Here is a 12,175-nt window from a genome sequence, read left to right on the forward strand (position 1 = left end):
CTCCTTTTTATCCTTTTCCCCTCCTACTTTCCTGTATGGTTAAATAGATATCTGTACCCAATTGAGTGTGTATGTTATTCCCTCTATGAGTCAATTCCAATGATAGTAAGGTTCACACACTTCTTCCCTCTCTTTTCCCCTATCTTCCTCTATACTGTAAAATCTCTTCCAGGAATTTTTCCATATCATTCCATCATATTCAACTCACTCATGTGCCTTTTGCCTGTATATACTGCTTCTAACTGCCCTACTAATGAGAAAATTCTTATGAGTTACAACTCTCATCTTTCCATGTGAGAATGTAAACAGTTTAACCTTATTAAGTCACATGCTTTCCCTTTGTTTACCTTTGTTACCTTTTTTTCCCTGTTTCCCTTTTTATGATTCTCTTGTCATGTATTTAAAAATTAAATTTTCTATTCAGTGCTGGGTTTTTCATCGGGGATGCCTGAAATCCCTCTATTTCATTGAATATCCATTTTTTTTCCAGTTCTAATTTTTTGAGAAATTATGTTCTTCAGTAAAATTTTGTACCTCTTTTACCAAAATGTTGACTCCTTTTTCATGATTTTCTTGCATCTCTCATTTCTTTTCTCATTTTTTTCCTCTAGCCCTCTTATTTGATTTTTAAAATCCATTTTGAGCTTTTACAGGAATTCTTTTGGGAACTGAGAACAATTGACATTTTTTTATGGCTTTGGATATAGAAGCTTTGATTTTGTTGTCTTCTTCCAAGTTTGTGTTTTGAGATTTCCTGTCACCATAGTAATTTTGTATTATCAGTTTCTTTTATGTTGTTGTTATTTGCTCATTTTTCCAGCCTATGTCTTGTCTTTTAACTTCATGTTAAAGTTGAGCTCTGCACCTGGGATGGAGGGGTCACTGTCCCGAGCTTCAAGATTTTTGTGCAGTTATTTTCAGAGCTATTTCTGGGAGTCTGTAAACTTTTAGTTCTTCTAAGGTAGTGTAATCTAAAGAGAGTTGTAGTTACTTCCCTTCTGATCTCTTTTCTCATCTGTGAGTGACCACAAGTACTCTTTTCCACCTGGGAACTGGGGCCATGTCACCACTACCCAAGCTCTGTTATACTAGTATTCCTCCTTGCCCTTGGACTGTGACGCAGATCCTCCTATAAGCAATGTGACATAGTCCTGGAGTGCCAACTAAAGGAACCTGGAAATTTGCTTGCGACCAGTTATCCAACCCCCTTACTTTCCATGGGGTGACAACTGTGGAAGCTGCTACTGCATATTCAGTTGCCCCCAAGGCTTCTGCTAGTGTGTGCTGGGTGTAGCCCACTACCAATTGCTTGGTGCAGGGTCTTTGCTGCTAGCTGGCAGCAGGGCTTGGGGCTTTGTTGCTATCTTGCTGATTTATTGCCTGCACTGGACTGTGTTCCACTCTCACCCTGGTGAGACCGACCCTTCCTGCTGACCTTTTAAGTTGGTTTGGGCTAAAAAATTGTTTCACTACATCCTTTTTTTGGTTCTGCTACCCCAGAAAGTGTTTTGAGGTATTATTTCAAGTTGTTTGAATGGGAATCTGGGGGAGCTCAGGTGTATCCCTGCCCTTTCTTGGTGCTGAGCATTTTCTCTTTCTGTCAGTCCTTTGAGCAAAAGCATATTGTCTATGCAAGCATACATTTAGATGTGGTTCATCACCTAGCAGGGTGCTTTGAAAAGAGCAGGCATTCAATAAATATTTGTTGAATTTAATTAAATTGCCAGGTCATTAAGCAATGGCTCTAATAAGGCAGCATCTTTGAGGGGCCTCAAGAGAATTCCCATGGACTACATCATTTCTTTGGTAATTCTATAAGTCAGGCATAGATCTACTTATGAAAATAATTACATATACATTTTTATATACCACTTGAAGTTTTGAAAAAGTGATTAAACTATGATTTCTCCTTTGATTCTCACAAAAAAATCTTAATTAAATATCTTTCTTGTTCAGTGATTTTATTTTTGTATAATATTTGTCTGGTATTTGGAGGAAACTTGGTATTTTTGTATGGTATTTGGAGGAAACTTCCTCTACCAATGCAGGTCATAAAATGTTGGGCCAGGGGATTTGAGACAATAACTAATTACCTCAAGACAACAAAGTAATTAACTGTCTACAATAGAATTTGAAGCCAGATCAACATGAATCTAAAGTCTACCCTCTATCCTCCAGATGTGTCAAATATGTGACCTGCATTTGTTGCATTGTGGCTTGCAAAACTCCCAGTACTCATGAACAAGATTAAAATGTAATTGGGAAACATTTAACAAAATAAATAAAAATACAGTGGATTGATGTAATGTTAACCTGTGCTTTTCTAAGTCAATATGTTACCCACAGAGCTCCCAATATATGGTTTAGTGGCCCCCAACTCCTATCTGAGTTTGACCCCACCTCACCACAGCATGTTTCCTGCAAAAATGTTACAGGTGTTATTATTCCATTTTATAGGTAAGAAATTGAAGGTTAGGGAGTTTAATATGCTTTCCCATATGAGATCATTAGATCAAAAGGTTGCTAGTCAGGACCACACTTGATGATAGATATGTAGGGAAAATCAATCAGTGCTCCAAATAGCATCATTCAATCCATTGTGAAGTATATATAAAGTACCTATTATATGTTATTACTATGCTAATTTCTGGATATCCAAAGACAAAATTAAATCTGTTCTCACCCTTCAGGAGCTTACAAGGTGCAAGTATAAGTAGATACAAAATATACGCCAAGTAAAGGGAAGGAGAGGCACTACCATCCAGAGGATCAATAAATCCCTAAAACAGGAGATGGTGTTTGAGTTGAGATTAGCAGAGGCTACGAAGGCTAATAACATATAAAATGACTAGAATTCAAATGGCCAATGACAATAAAACCTCCACTGGAAACATCCTATGGTTTTAGGAATCCTAAGGTCCCATTACTTCTTATTGAATGTGTTGAATGAAATGTAGTCCTAGGTGTTCATTCAGTAAGTAGTGATCACTACACAAGATCTGAGTTCATTAAGATAAAGGAACATAGATTCAACAAGAGTGACGTCCTGTGCTGCCAGAAATTTCCCAACAGATAAACCAAGGATCCAAGTCATTAATGCTAGTCTCTTCTTCAGTGTATGTGTCTTTAAAAATAGAAAACAATCATCCATTCTGAGAGAAAAGCAAATGTGAAAAAGTTATGCAATGTTGAGACATGTAATTCTATAGAACATGATATAAAGTTATGGGTTACTCAGATGTTTTTTAAATGTGTACTTGAAATTTGGGAATAATTGACATTTCCATTCCTTTCAAAACTTGAAGTATCTGCTCCCCCTGTAGTCCTGTGTAGTAGAATCTAGTTGATTCTGAGATGAACATTTTTTAAGACAACCCTCAGTATCTTAAACAAGTGACTGATTTGATTGTGGGGGCTTAGAAGTCTATGGAAACCATGCTGTCAGCTCATAGATAGGAAGTGATGACCCACCCATGACCTCGGCTATTACATGTTTTGAAAATGAAGGTCAGAGCTCTTACTTTAACCCATTCTCTTTCAGAACAGCGCGATGGGATCTTTAACTCCACTTGAACAGCCACTAAAGGCAAATCGAGGAGACCTCATGTTAGTGTCTAAGCTGAAGGGCAGACAGGCAGCACCATTATTAATACCCTACAAGCCAAGAACTCCACCTCAGAGCAGTTAAAGCCTCAGCAACAGGCAGCGGCAGTTTATAATTTATAAGGAGGGAAATGAATTGAGACTCTTATTTTTTTCTGGGAATAAAATAAAGTCATAACAGATTTACAGCTGATGCACAGTTTCCCTTAAGTGCCCTCGAGAGTGTTCTATTAATGACAATCATGGCTTAGAAGGCATAGACACAGATATGTAAAAATGCAACATATTTTTTCTTCTCCCACAGAAAGAGCACATGATGTCCTTTGGACATACTTTCACAAACATGTTCTTGTAATTAAAGCTGTTTTAATCAGAGCCATAATATTGTATGAAGCCATATGGTCATGTTTAAAGTGGTAATTCCAAGTCATGGTTTTATAGCACACCCTGGGAATGTCATGAAATCAAGTTAAAATTAATTAAAAGTACATTGGAACCTGATTATAACATTATTCACTATAAAAAAGAGGTATTAACTATAAGGTGACTCCAACATATGAAGATGTGTATGTACTTACATAATCATAGGATTTAGTACATGGAGAGATCTTTTAGACTCTCAAGAACATAGATTTATCTCTTCAGGTCATCTAGTGTAACCCCCTTATCTTACAAATGAGGAAATGTGCCTAAGGTTAAAGGGTTTGGCCAAAGTCACAAAGGAAGTAAGCAACAGATTTTGAACCCAGCTCAAATGATTATTGGCCTAGAGCCCAATGATTCTGAGTCTAATACTTATTCCACTCTACACTGCATTTCTCTAGCCCAGTTCCTATCTTCCTACAAAGCAGAAATCTTAAACACCGAAAGATTAAGCAAATTACCCAGAGCTGATCTTTATATCACTACTGCCTTACATAATGCCTGATGCATAGTTGGCATTTAATCAAGACTCACATGAATGAATGGATAAATGAATGAATGACTAAATGAATGAACTGCAAAAAATAGCAGGCTCAGGCACTTAAACTACATCCCCTTGTATTCATTCTAAGGCTCTTTCCATTATACCATGCCCCCGAGGCAGCTAGGTGGCAGAGAAGATAGAGCACTGCATCTGGAGTCAGGAAGATATGAGTTCAAATCTAATCTCATATTTAACTAACTCTTTGAACCTTGGTATTCACTTAGCCTTCCTCTGTCTTAATTTCCTCATTAGCAAAATGGGGATAATAATTGCATCTATCTTCTGTGATTGTTGTGAGGATGAAATGAAATAATGAGTAATAAAATCAGTAAAATAAATAAATAAAATGGGAAATAGTTTTGCTTTGCAAACTTGAAAGTGTTATATAGGGTGTTGTTATTGTTGTTATTGTTGATGATGTTGTTACTATTAAGAAAGCATACAAGTGACCTTATTCAAAGAGTACTTTAACTATAGTTAGGTCAGTAGTGTAACAAGAATCTAGAACAGATGATAGGAAATATAAATTTGAGTAAGAATAGGAATACAAAACAGGTGGGACCACTCAGATGCTTGCAACTGACAAGCCTGGGGAATCATATCATTTCTATTCTAGGGCTGAACTGTGTTTGCATTTCCTTTTTGCATATCTCAGTTTCTATAATTGGAAATTTTCACCAGTTCCTTCAGGATACCACAAGCATTAAGTAACTTCCATGAATGAAAGGCTCTGTTAAAATAAAGCAGATTTGCCTTAAGTATTCCATGTAAAAGGGTCAGGTATGGGGCCCCCTCAGACCTACCTTCCATCTCCCAATCTTATCTAGTCCAGACATGCCAGTGCCAGGTGAAATAGGCAATAATTTAGCTGCAGTAGACTTCAATGACCTAGATGCCTAGTAGTTGAGAAAAGGCAACCATTACACACCCTTTTAATGTATATTTCACTGCTTCCCAGGTGGACAGTGAAGAGAGGAAGACTACAATATCAGTCTGCAGCACAAGGTTAAGAGTGTCCATGAATGCACAAACACCAAACTCTGATACTAATTTAAAAGAAAGAAATAAAAACTTACCATACAACATGATGATAATCATAATCACAGTTCATAGAAATAGCACATTTTAATAACTAGACTGCTAGATTTCAGAGAGGCTCACATTCAAATCCCACTTCTAACAGTTGACAGTATGACTTTGGGTAATTCACTTAAATCACTAGGTGGTTCAGGCAACTCTAGAACTCATTTACTAAATGGTAGATGGAGTTGCAACTAACCTTAATGAAAGGAATTTCCATAAGGAGTTATTTATATAAATTAAATCACAGATCCTTCAAGTAACTTAATCAAGTATTTTTGTACTTCACTGTTTATTGATTACTTTCACTTTTATTGATTGATTGATTTTATTTTTAATCTCATTTGATCTTCAACATGCCATGTGGAGTAGATACTGAAAATTATTACTATCCCTACTTGACATATGAAGAAACTGAGACAGAAAGAGATTAAATTTCTTGACCTTGGTTATACCTAGGTAATTGAAAATTGAAGACTCTATTCCAACCAAACAAATTAATATTCTAATGAATGTCTTCTACTTAGTTCCTTTTAGATTATAATCATATACTCTTCTAACGTCTTTGATTAGTCTTAGAACACATGATAGGGAGAATGAAATGTAGAAAACAGTTCTATAGGAATAGTCTTATAAATGGACTTTCAATAGCATGTTTTCAAATCTGCAGGTAATATAATTTGGGAAGGGAGACTAATATATTTGAGGGCAAAGTCAGGATCCAAAAAGATCTTGACAAGCCAGAACATTAGCCTATATTAAATAATATGAAAGTCAATAGGAATATACTTTTATACTTAGGTTAAAAAGAACCAACTCTACACGCTCAAGATAGGATAAGTATGTTCAGACAGCAGCACTTCTGGGTCAGAGGGAAATCTGGTGGTTTTAGTAGATTGTAAATTCAAAATACCCCAGTCGTGTGACATAACACCCAAAAGGACTAATCAAATATTAAGCTGTATTAAATGAGGCACAACTTCCAGGAATAAGGAAATGAGAGTCCCTCTAAACTCATCCTGCACAAGATTACATTAATAGAGTGGTGTTAATTCTATTTTTTTTTTGTTTGTTTGTTGCTTTTTGGAGGGCAATTTGGGTTAAGTGACTTACCTAAGGTCACATGGTTAGTTTTTGTGTTAAGTGTCTGAGGCCAGATTTGAACTCAGGTCTTCCTGACTCCAGGGCCAGTGCTCTACTCACTGCACCACCTAGCTGCTCCTAAGCTGTGTTCATTCTGGACACTTCATTTTCACAAGGACAATGCTAATATGGAGACTACCGAACCAGGAAACCAGAATAGTGGATACTTGATCAAGTCCATGTCAGATGAAAACTATTTGAAGGAAATTGCTGTTTTGGTTTTAACTCAAGCTGGTACCCTAGTAACTTAGGTCAGATAATGGAATGAAATGAGAGAGTCAAAGGTCATTCAACAGGTAACAAAAAGGTAGTTCACTTAACCAGAGAAAGCTGGAGATAAAGTGTATACAGGGCTGGACCTGGAGTCAGGAAGACCTGAATTCAAATCTGTCACCAGACGTTAACTAGCTATGTGACTTTTGGTAAGTCATTTGATCTCTATTTGCCTCAGTTTCTTCAACTGTGAAATGAGAATTAGAATTATATCTTTCTCACAGGGTTGCTGTGAAGATAAAATGGAATAATATTTGTTAAAAATGCTTAGAATAATGCCTGAGACATATTAAATATTATATAAAATGCCTATTCACCCTCCCTCCTCATAGTGTAGTTGGGATATTCCACAAGCATATAGAACTCTATGAAGGAAGAATATTGCTCCTCTCATCTCAGTACAGAAATGCCTCTAGTCAACAGGGCAGGATGTTATAATTTCCTTGTCACTAAGAAATTTGTCATGTGACGGGCCCCAGCTCTATAGGCAGGATATTTATGCCCTTAGTTGACCAGAAATCCAAGTTAGCACAACCTGAGACCAGCAGGAAGCTGTGGAAACATCCACATGACTTGATAACCTCCTGGGCCATTTAAGTTTTGGGAATGACCTCCTTGCCTTCTAGAGAGATAACTAGCTTAAATCTTTTGCTTTTTTATTGGGGGTGGGCAGCTGGGTAGGAGTGGCATGGGTAAATATTGATCCTATCACAACATATTCCTTGGTCAGAACTGAAAGATCTTCTTGAGGATCCTTCACTATTTAAATGACTTTAAGTGACATTACCTTATAGCTCTAAACTTAAGGACAAGAATATCCTAGCATAGCCATCACTGGAAAAAAAATGAGAAGAAACATTGAACTAAAATAAGGCAAATAAAAGCAAACAAAATTTGAATTCCTGAAAGAATAATTAAAAGTCGAAGAACAAGATGACTACACATTTTTGGCTTTACCTCCCCCTCCTCCACATAGAAGGAAAAAGTACTAGATGTCAATAATCTGGGCTATATAATAGGTAGTGTTGAATCTTTGCAGCTCACAGTAAATCTCCTTGGTAAGGGGGTGCAGATAGCCAAAATCAGCATGAGGAACAGGATACCTGCAGTGTCACTGATCACTCTATCACATTCACCCATTCAATAATGGGTCGGGGCGGGGGGTGTATATCCTGCTATCCTGATCTGTATTGGACCCAAATGACTCTGGAGGAGAGAGTGAGACTGGTGACTTTGCATAGCCTTGCCTCTCTTAAACCCAATTCACTTGCAAGTCATGGCATGATCTTCCTGAAGTCATGATTCTTCCTGAGAATGAAGGACAAACAACAACAAGGTGAGAGCCTTGTGTAATAAAGCTTCTAAGAAGTCCTAGACCTCTTGTAGACAACCTGGCCTTCATGCTATTGTTAATCACAAGATTATCCTCTTATGACTACCCAGTGTTTCTTGGCCCACTGGTAAAAAACTCATCATACCTGGGAGTGCTGTCAAAGGAATGCTTTCTATTATTTTCCATTTTGAAGGTCTTGGTTGAAAGGCTTCTGTAGCAGCAAGTACCCTAGCATCCCCAGGATGACTGCTAGCACAGGTTCTTTGGTCTGCTTTTCTAAAGGAAAGCAACTCAAAAAGGGTTAACAATCTTACTTTAATCAATCAAATACATATCATTTAAGTAGTTCAGGGAAAAAGTCAGCACCCTGAACTTCAGAGAATACAAACAGAAGTTACAAGCAGACAAAATACAGAGAAATAACAAAATTAAACAGACAGGGCATCCAACTGTCTGACCATTACATCCATACCTAGTTAGTCACTAGAGAGAGAAGCACCAACAAATGGTTTTTCAAAGCTCCATGACTGCCCAGAGTCTCATCTGGCTAAATCACACAACTCTTCCCAAAGTTAACCCCAAAGCAAAATCTCGCCTCAGATATGGCGCAGGGAAGATCTTCAAATTCCCATTACCATTACAGCTTCTCCCTTCTTTTACAAGGACTAGATATGGGCTCTCCCTCCACTTAATCAAGGGATTTAGAACTTCTACTATAAGACAAGTATTACCTTTTTTTGGCTAAATTCACCTTTACCATAGTTCTAAAGATATCATTAGAAAACAAGATGTCTCCCAGTAATTCCATCCCATCATTCAAATCTTTCATAGTAAGAAGTTGATCAAACTATAGTGGAAAGAAAGAGATATGGGTGGGGAACTTGTGGCCTTGAGGCCACATGTGGCCTCCTATGTCCTTGGGGACAGCCTTTTAACTGAATCCAAGTTTTATAGAAAAAATCCTTTAATTAAGGGGATTTGTTCTATGAAGATTGGATTCAATCAAAAGGCTGCACCCGAGGTCATGTGTGGCCTCGAGGCTGTAGGTTCCCCACCCTTGAATACCAATTGAGGTTGACCTGAGTTATATCCTAAGATAATGTATGGAACTCACTTTTCTGAATATTATCCTTCCAACTAAAAAAAAAAAATTTTCCTAACAGTTATCATTGAGAACCAGACACAATATTCCGCATATGTTCTGATCAATCTCATATAGTGGAATGAAGATCTCCTTCATTGGACACCATAGTTCCGTTACTAAAACAAAAGATAACATTAACTTTTTAAAAATTATAGTGTCACAGCTGTCAAATTCAGTCATATTGATCTCGTAATAGACTAACGCCCTCTCTAATGTGTGTATGTTTGTGTGTATGTATGTATGCATGCCTGAATGCACGTGTGTATATATGTATATATTTATATGTATATTTTTTATGGATGCCCAGCAATGCTTCTCTATTCATATAGCAGACTTTCTTTTGACACCAAAAATTGCTCTTTGCATGTATCCATTTAATTTCTTATTAGATCAATGAGACGACATATGTAAGATGCTTTACAGACTTTAGAACAATATATGCATTTTAATTATTATTGTTATTATCATGGATAGCCATTTTTCACCTCCTGATATATTTTTGTATTTCCAGTCTATTATCCAAAGAGTTACCTATCTCTTGCAGCTTCATTTCAAATCCATATATGACAAGCATGGCATCTGTTTTACTCCATGTCAATGGTCAAACTGTTGAATAGAACACAACAACAAAAAGATATAGAATGCCTTTTAATGTTTTCATCTCCAGAATTTTTAGCCTGGGCCCCTGCTCTTCTGATTGGTGACTGCCTTACCTTACCAGTATTTCAGGCAGACTCCATACAACTTTGCTTCACTCCTTACTTTTCAGTTTTCTTCTTGATAATCTGGATAGCCATCATGCTCTCAAGTGTTAAAGGTTTAACTGTTTCATCTTTAGATCTTCCACCATTGTTGAACAAATGAACTGTGCCACTGTTCTTAGAAGGGATGTGCCACTCCACTTGCCAATGATCCCATTAATCACTCCTAAAATTTTCTAATCAATATATTTAACCTTTCTCTCAAATGTGTTGTCTCTACCTATTAAAACATAAGCTCCTTGAGGGCAAGGGCTATCTTTGCTTTTAATTTGTATTTCAGGGTTTAGCATATTATTTGACATGTAATTTGTATTTAAAAAAATTCCTTTAAATTCTTTCATTCATTCATTCACTAGAGAGCTCCCTCAAGTTTGAGACTGTTCTATTAATCAACTTTTTGGATTTGACCAGTCAACCAGCTCCATACTTACCTAACTACATTAACATCAAATCCACATTGATTAATCTTCATAATAACATAATGTTTCAAAGGTCAATGATTTTACATCTCTGGGCACTCCCACTAGTGACACATTTCATAATCAATCTATGCCTTAATGGACCATCTGTGAAAGTCACTGCCAAAAACATCATCACCCTGTGGCCAGTCTATTGATGAGCCTATATGAACTTAAGTAGGCTTGTCCTTGGACAGCAGCCTGTCTGTCACCCGGCCCAAGCATGAAGTCTTTCTAGCATGTGCCAAATCCATTGTGTGATAAAAGTATTAGAATAGAACTTGTCCAGAAAGATAACAAAAACAAAAAAACACAAGCATAAATAGGTCAAACATTTATTAAATGCTTATTTTGTATAGGGAACTGTGTTTACTGAAGGAGATAAAAGTTTAGATAGGATTAAATTTGTGCTTACTTGACATCCAGTAAGATAAGACATTAACTGAGATAGTAATAATGTTATATGAGAAGTACATATTAAATCGACAGTAGAGATGTCTATATAAGGTCTGATGGTGAAGGACATGATCAGCTAGTGATATGAACAGAAGGCAAATATTTCAGTTGAACTTTAAACAATGGACAAGAAATTCAATAGGCAAAAAAAAAGCAATTCAATTTTTGGGGGGTAGCAGTAAAGTTACTATATTTGTCGAATATAGCATAAAAGGCGGTACTTAGACATACCTTGAAAGAAAAGGTGGTACCAGATTGCAGAGAGATTAATTTGCTCCCATAGATTGAATTATCATTCTACCTACTACTTTATAAAAAGGTAGTGCCCCAATTCTTAAACCAATGCCTCTCATCTATAGTACCTCAATCATTAGACCAATGGCTCTAAAAGATTTTGGTCATAGAATCCCACTATATGCTTCACAATTGAGGGTAACTCAGAAAACTTTCTGTGGGTTCTACCTATTGATATATACTGTTTTAGAAATTAAAATGCCTTATTATAATAAAATAGTTTGAACTTGATCACCTGATTAAAAGGAATTAGATCTCCCTGGTGTTATAGGAATGTAATTTTTAAGATCTTCCCTGCCCCTAGGTTAAGTGCACCTGGAGCCTGTGGTGGGAGGCTTGTTTTTCAGGGATGACCACACCTTGGTGCTTTGTGATTGAGCAGTGGGTCAAGAGGGTTGTTACATTCTCTTACCCAGGAAAAGGCTATATAATCCCTGATATGAGACTTTGTTTTGGGGCTCACTTTGAGAAATTTTGTGTGATTTGACCAGACGAGATTCTGGGGAGCCATTGTTGAGCCCCCTGGCTTTGAAAAACCCAGATGTTGATGCTTCCCTCTCTGGTGACTGTGATTTGGTATGGAGGTGATGGTTGGACAGTTGGAGGCCTATATGCTTGAAATATTTCTGTCTGTATACTCTGAAGTTCGGGGTACTGACTTTT

The sequence above is a fragment of the Petaurus breviceps genome, unplaced genomic scaffold (assembly GCF_028583685.1).
Source record: "Petaurus breviceps papuanus isolate PSGF00001 unplaced genomic scaffold, PetGlider_PUasm1.0 186, whole genome shotgun sequence".
Taxonomy (NCBI): Eukaryota; Metazoa; Chordata; class Mammalia; order Diprotodontia; family Petauridae; genus Petaurus; species Petaurus breviceps.